Source organism: Manis javanica, chromosome 6, assembly GCF_040802235.1.
Source record: "Manis javanica isolate MJ-LG chromosome 6, MJ_LKY, whole genome shotgun sequence".
In the NCBI taxonomy this organism is placed as follows: Eukaryota; Metazoa; Chordata; class Mammalia; order Pholidota; family Manidae; genus Manis; species Manis javanica.
The window spans coordinates 137025952-137038936 of NC_133161.1; the positions used below are offsets into that span (position 1 = coordinate 137025952).

Here is a 12985-nt window from a genome sequence, read left to right on the forward strand (position 1 = left end):
GGTTGTCAGGACTAGTTTCTGTCACTAGGGTATTGTGCCCTAAGAGAATGGACCACAGAAAGGCTCTTGGTGAAGAATCTGATGTTAGGAAATATTTGGGTCTGGAGTACTGAAAGCAGGTAGATTTGGGAGGTCCCCAGGAAAATCTCTGTTGTGTGAAGTAGCTCAAAGTCTCAGGTGTCCATTTGCAATAAAAGTGGGAAAGTGGATAAGGGTAAACCAGCTTCTTGGTTTTGTCACAGCAGGATTCTGCTCTCCCCTAGCACGGGCTCTCAAGATTAGGACACAGTTGCCATGGGGTGTACAAGATATCACAAGACACCCTGCCTTCTCTGTTTTTTTGTAAAGGTGCAAAGCTCTTTCTCTTCAGGGTGTGTCTCACCCTTTGGCCACAGTTAAGAAGTGTAACATTTTGACCGCACCTTTGAAAATCCAGTGAAGTTTTGTGGCTACTTATTTTCTATGAGTGTGCTTCAAGAAAACAAATATAGATTCAGTGTCATGCAGAAAAGGCCTGAAATCAAGCAACAAAACATTTATTGGCAGAGGTGATTAAAAAAGCATAGTCACACAGTTTTATTCCCATAGGCATGTAAGAAGCTCTGCTAAATCCCATTCTGTGAAATATGTTTTCTCTTCTACTGGGGGAGCTTCTTTTTGCTGGTTGGCATTGGATGACTCTGTATGAACACTTTCTCCTTAGAGCAGAAATACTGATGGGATGTCAAGTCCTTGTGATTAATAAGCACACAAAATTAAAGCATGGGACTTGATACTCAGAATCTTCTTTCCCTGTGAATTCTAGGTTTATAACCTTTGTTATCAGCCTTACTTAAAAACACTCAACAGTTTCTGCTACTTGTCTATTTGCTCCTCTGTGCTGACCTAGAGTTGAGAATTTAAGGAAGGTGTCATTTTCCAGATGCTCACCTCATGTTCTGATTCACTTACCAGGGAAGACTGAAAGCAATAGTTCTCATCAATCATTTGTCTTTCTCCAGAACTTATTGGAAGACCAAGAAATGTTGCTTCGGAGGCAAACATAAATAAATAAATAAATAAAAATGTAATGCAGAGTGAAAAGTGAGGTTTTTAAAAACATTTCACACTGACACAACACACCATTGAGAAGATTTGAATAATTTTAGCTACATTTTGAAAAGTGCTTCAAAGCCTGTTAAGTACTTGCACATGTATTTTCTCATTTGATTCTTCTAAACTTGTAAAATAGTGCTCACTCACTTCAGAAACGAGAAAATGGAGGCCCGTAAAAGTGCAACAGCGCATACAAGGTCACACAGCTCTCAAGGGACTGAGCAGAACTGAAACTTGACTGTAGATTGTATACTTTGAACTCAGCTACAAGAAAGACAAAGGTGGGTTGGCCGCCTGAGTGTTTATTATGATGCACTTTGGAACTCCAGGCCAAAACACAAACAAAAATCCCCCATGAAGATCAAAACATCCTCCAACTCAGATACGGAGAAAAAAATGGAAATTAATTTTTCCTAGAGGAGATGAGTAGAGATGGGCACTTGGCTGATTTCATTTGGTGTTAACACACGAGTCTCCCTGGCCTCATGATCTCCTGGACTTCCTACATCAAGGCTCTGGGGCACTGATTAATCAGGCTGAAACCTAGGAATTTATCTATCCTCCAGTATTGTTCCTACTGACTGCTGACTTAAAGATGTGAATCTAGGCGATTAGCTCACAGTTAAGGACATGGGAAGCCAAATTTCAACAACACAGAGATGAGAGCCCAGGACAATATCTGAGACCATGACTGGCAATTAATTAGACAGATAGCATCTTACATTTGGAAAGGACCTTTCGGGGCTAATCCAATCTCCGTCCTGGTACAGCAAGCCTGACAAACAGCACACATTCGCTCCCAGGATGGGAGTTTTCATTTGTCTAGAGGCAGCCATTCTGCTATTATTAGATGGGCTTTTGTTAGAAAGTCTTGCCACTGCGGAGTTTAATTCTGGGCCCTCAGACTGTAAGTCCACCTTTCTGACCCGGTTCTGCCTTCTAGCGCCTGAATGAATGAATTGTTCTTGCATCCACACATTATTTCCCAATGTTTCAAGTCAGCCCTCTTGATTTTCTTAAAACATCTCTTCTCTAGCAAAGTATGCTCAGCTTCTCCCACTCAATGAAACTGATTTTCAGGTTTTTCTAAAGATAGTTTTTTGTTTGGACACTGTTTGGTTCCATTTTTGTTTTTTGTTTTTTTCCCCTTTTTTTTTTGGTGTAATGTCCACAATGGAAGAGGGTCTGTTTTTTCTGGTCAGTCTGACCCAGTATTAATGTACTTTCAGTACCTTTACTGGTCATAAGCTCGATACCAGTGGGGCTATAGAGATGGTGGTGGGTGATAGTATCGGCAGCCCCAGCTGTGTGACCCCCTGGAGTTCACCAAATGAGAATCGATTTTCTTCATGTAATTGACCTCAGAAGCCATATGACCAGCGAGGGGAGCTAATAGTCACCATGCAGGCCACAACTAACACACAGTTGTTAGTAAGAACCAGTTTCTGCTTCAGTAAGCTTTTTGTCTATCTAGTATTTTATCTCTAAAAATATAGAGAAAGCACAGGTAAAAGACTAGCTTACAAGCACCTTTGACAAATCGCTCTTGAGGGAGACTGAGTGACATTCGGAAAGTGAGTAAAAGCTGCCAGAGTCAAAGCAACTTCTTTAAAAAAAAAACAAAAACAAAACACTGTGGTGGCTGCACCGGTCTCCACCAGGCCACACCTGTTTTGAGAAACCACCAAGCGTTCTGCAGATAAACAGAGATGCCAGGGCTGACAGTCTCTAAGGCAACAAGATACCGATCACCACTGCACATGCAGGAGATTGAAAGAGATGCTAGTGACAAACCTGAGGCCTGGCGCTCTCATCTCCTCGGTGGCGCAGCGGCAGCCGGAGTCAGCTCTGCCTGTAGAGCTGGTTCATGTACAGTCTCAAACCCTGACCTGTAAGCGTGGAGGAGGGGGCCCTGCAGTTGGAGGACTCTCTGAAGGTTCTAGACCCCACCCTTCAGTGGTGATCCTGTGACTTAACGTGGGCTTCACCCTGGGCTTCCAGGAAGGAGGACAAGCTACAGCTCCTCTCTGCATTCCCATTTCCTCACTTGCAAAATAAATGAAAGGTTGTGCAGCTAGAATTCATGAGGGGGATACATGTGGTAATAAACCAGAGAATCTGGATGACACAGAGAGATGCTTTATCTAGCTTGGCTCTCGAAGGAGTGGGTTAGAGTTTAGTTAAGATATCACCATCAAAATACAACCACGTCCCTGCTTTCTGAGTATTTATGTCTATTACAGATGAATAAGATCGTGCTTTCTCATCCTGACATATTTGCAACATGTGAAGTTTTCACCAGAATAAAGCAAATGGGCATTTTGTAGGAAGTTGGCAGAGGTGGAACTGGAACTGGGGATTGGAATGGGTGGTTGTCTTCTGCTTTTGAAATCATTGCACTGGGGTTAGTGATGCTTGTGTTTTCTCAGTCCCTAGACTCTGAGCTGCTCTGCCTTGTTCTATGGTGCCATTCCTGCGGTTCCTGCTGTCATGTTCTGCTCCTTGTTGGTACTCAAGCAATAGCTGTTGAATTGAATCACTGTGCTGCTTTGAAGAGAGACAGCTCGGAGACACTGCAGGTAAAGTGCCAGCACATGGCTCACTAAATGGGAAAGCATGCTGAAAAGATGGACTAATGAGTGATTTAACGAACCTTGGGAATATAAAAAAGAATCATAAATGCCAGCAACAAGGATGAGTTTATGAAGTCTAATTACAAACAGCAGCAGCAGAAATAACTTAAACGACCCAGCTGATCGGATAGCAACCATCTTTATCAAAAGGCCTGGGCGGGATAAGAATTGTGAGAAGAGTGGCAACAAACTGTGTAGAATTAATTCTGGAGGGAAATAGAACCAGCTTTGTTCCACACCAAAGAGCGCAGTAGGACAGCAAAACTAACTTCTAAACATCACTCTGCCGGTATTTATTTTTATTTTTGCTATTGTCAAAAACTTGTGAAATATAAACAAAGAAACAAAACCAAAAATTACCCAAAGCCCGACCACCAAGCAGTGAAATAGCTGCGTCAGCATTTTATATATCAAATGCTGAAAGAAGCATCCTCAAAATCATGTGTTGTTATTTTTAAAGAGTGACTGGAGAGAATCCGGGTGGCAATGCTGAAATGTAAGACAAGCTTTAGCCCGTGACGTCTGCCTTACACTGGTACTCGCCCTCCAGTTTTATCCATAAGCATTTTGCTCAGGTTCCATACCTGAGAGGCCCTACTGGCTATGAAAAGATTCCCCTTGTCCCCTTCTCCTGTGACAGCCAGGGTGTGGTGCAGTGGGTGGGAACCCAGAACTGGCGAGGGCAAAGCCGCCTCATTTGGGTTGTCTCCTTTTGGCCAGGAGAAAACGAACGTCTCCTCCATAGACCCAGCTCCTCTGCCTCTCACTTTCAGCTAGTCATCAGGGAAGAAATGGTGGCGGAGGGTGGCTCAGGACAACTTGTCCCCACAACTAGAAATATTACTTAGCATAGAACCCGAACTCACGTCGGGTCAGGAGTGTCACCTGGAGGTGCGCAACAGCAGCTTTAGCCACTCAACAGCTTTCCCACAGGTTCTTCCACTCAAATCCTTTGAAATATGTTGATTGTCCCACAAGCTGGTGGCTGGCAACCATACGAGATAGAAACATAGCATAATTATTTTAACGTGTGTCCTTTTGTAAACGAGGGAGTATCTGTTCTTATGTAATGAGTGTTTCCTTGCTTTAATTCATGAGGGTTTGTGTAAAATAGTAACTCTTAATTCTGTCCTTTTTCCATTCTTGCCTCCCTGAAAAGAGCTTGTCTGAGGCCTGACTGTCCAGGTAGTTCTTCCACTTACCAGCTGTGTGGCCCTTTTTTAAAAAAAAAATTTTATTAAGGTATGATTGATATACACTCTTATGAAGGTTTCACATGAAAAAACAGTGTGATTACTACATTTACCCATATTATTAAGTCCCCACCCATACCCCAATGCAGTCACTGTCCATCAGTGCAACAAGATGCCACAGATCCACTATGTCCCTTATCTGTTCACCCCGTGATCCCCTGCTGTGTGGCCTTTTAACCTCTCTGTGCCTTAGTTCTTCCATTTATCAAAAGTGGCTAATGGCAGCACTCACCTCCTATTATCATTATGGGTATTAAATCAGTGGATCTGTCCAGAGATTACAACAGTGCTTGCATGTGCTAACTGCTCAGTTATGTCACTGAGATTGTTCTTGTTACTCACCAGTTCTGATCAATGTTTGGACATACGACTGTGAAGGACTATCATGACAGACATGGTGCTGTTTCACTGCAGCTTGTGTTGAGTGTGACGCTAAGGCTATTTACTGAAAGCTGTAATACTAAACCCTGAAGGACCCCAAGGCATTAGCGAAACCTGTGGGAAGTTTGTAGAGGGCACCAGAGAGTCATTGCTTTCACTTAAATGATTATTGCTTCACTAGCCTTTTCCCACCCATCAGTGCAAGGCAAATCCACAGAGTAATAAGAAACATGCATGGCAGTTGGGTCAGAAAAGCAGAATAGAGCAGAAATCAGCAACAGAACAGCCCACACCCTTCAGCTTGTACTGTTAATCCCCTGTGTTACTGAACCTCTTCCCCTTTCCTTGTGTGACTATGAACAGACAGCAAGGATGGGAACCAATGGGCACACACAATTCCCACAGCCACTTAACAGAACCCCTGTTCCTGACCAGGGCAAGCTGTTTCCTTGGGGTCGGTGGGGGTGATTTTCCTGTTTCTAGCTCTGGACAGAGGGATGAGGGGAGATGGCTTCAGGGCAGGGGTGAGAGCATGGTCTTGCCTGGAACATGTACTTCGCCTTTCCCTCCCTCAGTTCACTAACACGCATAAGCCAAGGCATCAGAAGGGTTGGTTAACTTTGTCATGAGCCCCTTAGATGTGTATAATTCCCTTCTTATCCCACATGTCATATGCTATGTTAACCAACACTTTCCCTAGTGGCCATTCCAACTATGTTTAAGAACATATTGCTCCTAGATTTATTGGGACTGCAGTAAATCAATCGGAAAGAATCCCATTACATTAGATAACATAGCTGGGAATTCAAATCTCTTTCCTTAAGGGGCAGCATTTTTTGTCACCTATGTCTAGTTTCCTTTTTGATAGTAAATGAAGCCAATTAACACTCCGTCTTTAGCCAGACTGATTACCAGAGTAGAGAGATGGCAGCATTCCGGTGAAAGTCAGCAGTGACTGGGCCTGGCTTTTCCAAAATGAAAAGAAACAATAGCCCAAGAACCTAATTTTAGAATTCATCAGATCTCAGGGTAGCTCCTCTTCCCTGGGCCCAGTTCTAAATTCTAAATGACAGATGAGAAGAGCCTTCATAAGCATGAGGCTTAGAGGGCAGAAGTCTTAGGTTTGAGTTTTAATTCTACACTTGCTTCACTCTTCCTCCCTTGGACAAATTATAACCTTTGAGATTGTCTGCTCATCCTTAGGGCTGGCAGTGTCCACCTACTGTATTTGTGAGGATCACATGATGTAATGGATGTGAAAGCATTTTGTAGAGGTAAAGTATCAAACAAATATTTAAGTCCCTTTACTGATATTTTTCATTAGGACATAGAGATGCAAAACACTGAAGGATCGAACATTTTTATCTCTTCATGACAAGTTCTGAAGGTGAAACCAGAAAATATATCAAGAGACTGTGAACATTCTATTGCACTATGCCCCAAGCCCCACTCCTCAGCAACTCAGAGCATCTCTGGGTGGAGCTGGAAACTGGCAGTTATTATAAATACACCAGCTGCTTTTGAGCACACCCATGTTTGAGAACCAGGAGCCAGAGAGACCCCAGAGTGGTGAGAAAATGAAGGCCCAAGTCACCTTAGGTTAAGATACAAGTCACCTTAGAGATTTAACACTTTTATAAAAAGGTAAGACACCTCTTTCCAAAACACTAAAAACTTTCATTCTCATCGCCATTTATCAATGGAGAATAATTCCACTTTCATGCCCTTTATCACCACAGCTGTCTCCCCTGAGCAAAAAGTAAGCTGGCCAATGTCTGCAACCTTCCTAGGAGACTTTATTCTTTACAAGGCCACTTCACTACTCTCAGGAAACTTCCATCTTCTCCAATTTCCAGTTGCAAAGGAAAAAAAAATGTACTAAATGGTCTCTTTTTGTATTTTGGGCTGCTTAAAATAATGAGGCATTCTTTCTGGGCCACCCTTCTCCACCTCTTTGCTCTAAAGAAGTCAAGATTCGACCAGGTTTTAACCTTCATTATTTTCTGAAAAGGCATGCAAAGGCCTAAGAAATGGGAAATCGAGGGATGAATGTTTAAACAATTAGCACAGAGACTTATCCAAGGTCACTAAATGAGTAAGAGGAAAATGCATGGCAATCTGATCTGGCCCAAAAGGTCCCCTGGGAGAACCATCACTGCATAAATAATTACATGGCCAACATTTGCAAGAGCAGATGTTTTATCAAGCCGACTGTATAACAAGGCCCAGCCTTGACTATCTATTCCTATCTGCTTTTATTATGCTTTGGGGCTCTAGCATGATAAGACCTCCCAGATGGTACTTGTATTAACATTAAATAATGGCCATTGTGTTGTGTATACTATCACCATAGAAATATTTACTTAGTTGAACACAGACACCGGTCAAGCATGGTGATTGAAAACAAGCTAATCATAAAAACCATTCATGCTCACATCTATTTATAAAATCTGTTTCACTTGTGCCAGTTAAGTATAGGCTTTGTTCTAAACAAACACACGCAAACCTTCTGCACACCCAGAAACATGAAAGGCACCCCGCCTCCCCCTCTTCAGAAAGCCAGGCCCTGGGAGCAGCCTGTGGGTGAGGCATCAGGCATCCTCTGAGGCTGGGGCGGGTCCGGCTGCTGATGCTTGCTTTCTGGGAGCCTTCATTTTCTCACCACTCTGGGGTCTCTCTGGCTCCTGGTTCTCAAACGTGGGTATGCTCAAAAGCATCTGGTGTATTTATAATAACTGCCAGTTTTCAGCTCCACACCAGAGATGCTCTGAGTTGCTGAGGAGTGGCACCTGGGACAGGAACTTTTAGGAAACACTTGGTTGGCTCTGATATTGAGGCATCATATTCTCCGCTTAAGGAATGGCCCCTCTGGACTCTTCTGGGACTCCTTGCCTCCCGCCCTGCCTTGCCCACAGCAGTTGCTATGCAGCCAGAGCTGGCATTACTAAGGACTGCTTTTCTAGGCCCTTGAATTTTGCCTCAGTTGATACCAGGGATTTCCATAAATATGTACTTCTTGTGTGTAGCTGTATGTGTGAGCACCTGGGCTTTGGAGTCAAACAGATTGAGTCTGTCTCTGCAATTTATTAATCGCGAGGCCTTGTGTGAACTATGAAACTCCTCCAGTCCTCATTAAATTTTTTTTAAATTTTTATTTTTTTACATATCAAATAAGGATAATGGGGATAGTAAAAGCAATTGCCTCGCTGAGTTGATGTGAGGACAATGGTCATAATGTATATGTGCTGTGTAGTGCCTGATACACATGTTGTGCTGTTAATATTTCAGTTTCAGATGTAAGTTGAACTGGACCATTCTTTCAAATCAAGATGTTTGGAAAAATGCCGCCTGAGGGTATGTCATGTAGGGCAGTGGACAGAGATGTTTTGCGTGGGTGCCTGGCTCTGTTACCTGAGGGCTGATGACTTTGGGCCTGTCCCTCTCCTTCTCTGGAAGAATCTGTAAAGTGTTACCTGTGGAATGAAGGGTAGGTCCAGAGTAGCGATTTCCAGACACTATGAGCAGGGCATTCCTTTTGAGTATCAAGAAAATAATAAAATACCTGCTTGTATTTATACTCGTGATGTTCACTGACACACAGTGACAAAAGGTTCTATATCTTCTGTGATTTAAAAATGGCTTTATATTCATCAACCCCAGCCTTATTTATATTTATCTGGGAAATAATGCTTGTTTTCTATGAGAGAGATTATTTATCAGACAGACGACAGACAACGTTTTGCAAGGTGTAATGATTCTGCAGCCCCGGGGAGCTACCGTCTCCCACAGTGGGAGCCGCTGTCTGGGGGTCATTTTTTCATAGACCCCTCCGGGTAGCAGGTGGGTCTGGAAGCTGTCTGCATGATGAGGGGTGGGGCCCACTTAAGAGCTCCTCTTCTCTCCTCTTTTGCTTGGTCTTCGGACAGGAATGACCTGCAGAGGAGCTCTGTTTATTCAATAAATTGTCACTGAGCACCCATTGTAGGCAGGCACTGTTCTAGGTGTTTGGGGTACATCTGGGAACAAACCCCCAGGCCTTTCTAAGTGAAGGAGTGCCTCTGAGGTCTCAGTTTGGAAGCCACTGGTCTCTCAAGGATGGCTCTTCCGCCCTGAGGCTAGGATTCCCAGGAAGGCTGAGGAAGATGTGAAGCTCCCTTTTGGCCACCTGCTTCTCTCTTTTGCCTCTTTTCACCCCTTCTCAGTTGCTTTTTTCTCCATCCTGCACATTTTTGCAAAAGCAGGAGTTTTCTTCTTCCAGATTTTAGTTACTTCATTTATACAAAGGGTTCAACTCAAGACCTCTAAGACCCCTTTGCTCTGTAATTGGGTCTAATTAACTCGGCAGAAATAACACCACCCCATGCAGCCCAGCTATCTCATCCTCCTCCCCCATAGACCCAAATAAACACTTTGTGGTGCCTTAGGAACCAGCCAAGTAATGTTAGGGTGACGTTGAAGCTGTTGGTTAGCAAAGTTCTGTACTACTGCTATCTGTAAATGTCAGTCTTTCAGACCTACAGCAGACACTCAAGAACATTTTCTTCTCCAGGCCTAGCCAGAGAATTAATGGGCAGTGATAGCTATGGAGGCCAAAGTCACAACATCAAGGCCATCTGAGATACTTGGGTGTTAGATGCAAAACAAAGCAAAAAAAATTCTCCCCAACCCATAGCCCCAATCACACCGTCCTTTATTTCTTTTACTCGTGTGGCACCCATATGGGGGTGGAACTGTGTGCCTGACACCTGGTGCTCAAGGAATATTTGCTGAATGAGTGAGCAGCTCTAGTCTATTTCTTTCCTTCTATTTTTCTTGTTTTTCCTTTTTGTTCTACCCACCGTTCATCAGCTGGCTCTGCTTGGGGAAGGAAAGCCCACGATATTGGGCGGCTTCATTCTAGCAAAAGGACCGAAAGGAAACTGAAGTCCGTCACTTCTCTGTGCCGGGCTGTTCCGCACTGTGCTTCCCGTTTGCTCAATGTTCTGACACCCACCCATGCTCAACATCGGACAAGGGAGCTAAGGCCTCCCTGTTGTGGAGGGTCTTCTAAGGGAAATAGAAGCAAGGACTGATGTCCTGGCCTCATCCTGGTGGGAAATCAGAAGCACGAGAGACTTCAGATTGATGGCAATACACTTAACACGCCCTACTGTGACAAGTGGGGGACCTGGGGAGCGCACAGGCCAGGCCTAAGCTTGACATCCACCTGCCACCAGGGTCAGCGTCTGAGCTACTTCCACGCGCCCTCTGTCTTGTGCTTCCAAGGGAGCCTCCGTGAAATGATTCTGCCTGGGAAAGGAATCCGATATATAAACCCACGGAGCAGGCCTGGTGAATGCGAAGTGGTTACACTAAGGACTGGGGTTCTGTTTATTGACAGGGCCGTGGCCTCTCCTGGTTATGACCCCCGAGGGACCCCGGCATGGAAACGGGATTTGTAACGTAACACTAACAATAACACACCGGAGACAGCCATGACAGGGCCCGTTTCGCCTACGTGCTACAGCTGGTTCCGCGGGACGAAGAGCAGGCAGCAGATGGGGCAGGCTGGGGAGCAGAGACAAAGGAGCAGGGGCGCGGCCCGTGGGACCAGGGGGCCTGGGGGAGTCCATGGCGCCTGCAGCTGGACAGCTTGCCCTCCTTGGGGCTTCACGGCTCCCGTGTGACCACAGCCCCTCCACAGGGCGCTGTTGGCGCTGGGGGCCCACCTCCTCCTCTCACCCAGCTCCCAACCTCCACCGCACACCCTCTGCCCGTAGCCCGCCTCGCGCCAAACAAATCCGCTCTCCACCCAGCACACCTCCACTCCCATCCTTTGTCAGTTATTTACTTTTTTCTCCCAGGGTTTGGGGAGGTAGTAAGGCAGAGCAGGAAGAGGGAAGAAGACACCCTGAAGTCCCAGGACTTTTATCATGGATTTTCCAGTCCACAGGGAGCCCGGACACAGCTGGGATGGGACATTGCTGCAGGGTCTGCCCTTGCCTCGTTCAGGGAGGACTTGGGAGACTGTGAAATATTTTTGGCAGGGCATAAGGGGTCCCCGAAGTCACACCACGTTGGAAATTCCCCCCTCCAGCATTTCATCACTGGCAGACGAGTGGAGCGTTTAGAAGAATAACTGTGGTCTCTGCCATTTTTCCCGTCAGGTGTGCACTTCAACCCCACAGGCAACAAGAGCCAGTAAGCGGAGATTCTCGGATGGCCTGGCGTTCAGTCAGTGGTGATTTCCAGAGGAAATAGTTAGGAACCTGCTTCTCCATCATGTACTCTGGGAGCGCCGATTTCCTTGAACTGAGGCGTCATGAACAAGAAAGAACACTGTCGTTCCCTTCCTGAAATCCTCCAGTATCTCAAATTCCCAACAAGTTTTCTTTTCTGATGCCAATGTTTAACCAAGCCTGGCGTCCCAGAGGTCCTTCCTGAGCCAACACTTCTTTTACTACATGGTATTGCTCTCCTGATGGAGAAGCCAAATACCTCGATGCTATATTTGAAGTGTTTTAAAAAAATCCCAGACCATGGCCCCAAAGTTGACTATACCCTTCACATGATATTCACACAGAGGGCTCCTAATGGGTGCCTGACCATGTTTCTGGAGTAGCAGGGCACACTTGGCTTCCTGGACAAAATGAGGGACCTTCCCACATAATTAATTTGTCATCTCACCAATTTTCCTTACTCAATTACCAGAATTTAAACTGAATCGGACCTTCTCCTGGTTACCATGTGCAGATTTTTATTATAGTGTGGTATATTTCATGTCCTTGTTTGGCTCAGTTTGTAGATGAGGAGGGAGCTGACAATAAATGTGACTTTTTTCATGATTTCTTTCATCAAAATATACCTTTCCTTATATATAAACTCATACCCACCTCAGTAATTCCCACCTCACTCATGGGCTTCCTAGGTGACCATGGCTCACCGTCGTATTTTCTGTCTATGTGTATTTGATCTATATAAAATATAGCCCTGTATCATATTTTGTACTGTTGCATTTTAGCATTGTTCATTAGTCCATGTGTATTTCTGGTTTCCCTCAAACAACAGTATGGCCCTAGAGGGCAGAGACTTTGGAAATACTCTCCCACACCAGCGAAATTCTCAGCAGGTGGGCCATTCATGCTTCTCAGCACATGCATGATGGCCACGTGGAATGTCATGATGGCTTGAAATTGTTAGTTCAGAGTTAGAGGCAAGAATTGTTTTAAAGGCAGCCCAAGAAGAGAGTCCCAGATAACTCAGAAGTAATTTAGATGTTATTTGCTGAATTGTTGCATCAAACCTACGTGATTACCGTCTCATATTTTGATCCATTTCTGTCTTCTCTCTCTCTCTGTAAGTCTCCCCCACCCTTTTTCCCCCTCTCCCACCCTCCCTTTTTTGCAAAAGTAGAGACAAAAGTTAGCGGAAGTCTCAATTGTCAGACTTCAAAGTCTGCTAAGCATTTGACATTTGACAGTGTGTCCCCCTCCCCTTCCTTCTCACCCCCATCTCGCTTGCATGGGCACAAGCCTCAGAGAGATAGCCATATCAGGCAGAATAAATGAAGCTTGTTTCCTTCTAAATTTGCTTCCTCCCACACAGTATGACTGTGTGCCCTTGGGGGTTGGCAGTGCACTTTAC

At 44.8% G+C, this 12985-nt stretch overlaps 1 long non-coding RNA gene across 1 annotated transcript; it reads left to right on the forward strand.

Annotated features, from left to right (window-relative positions):
* The first annotated feature begins 2877 nt into the window (after nucleotides 1-2877).
* Nucleotides 2878-12679, forward strand: LOC140850221 (uncharacterized). The gene is made up of 3 exons (XR_012132912.1): nucleotides 2878-2986; nucleotides 3525-3674; nucleotides 11509-12679. It is a non-coding gene; the product is annotated as an uncharacterized lncRNA (long non-coding RNA).
* The last annotated feature ends 306 nt before the right edge of the window (nucleotides 12680-12985 follow it).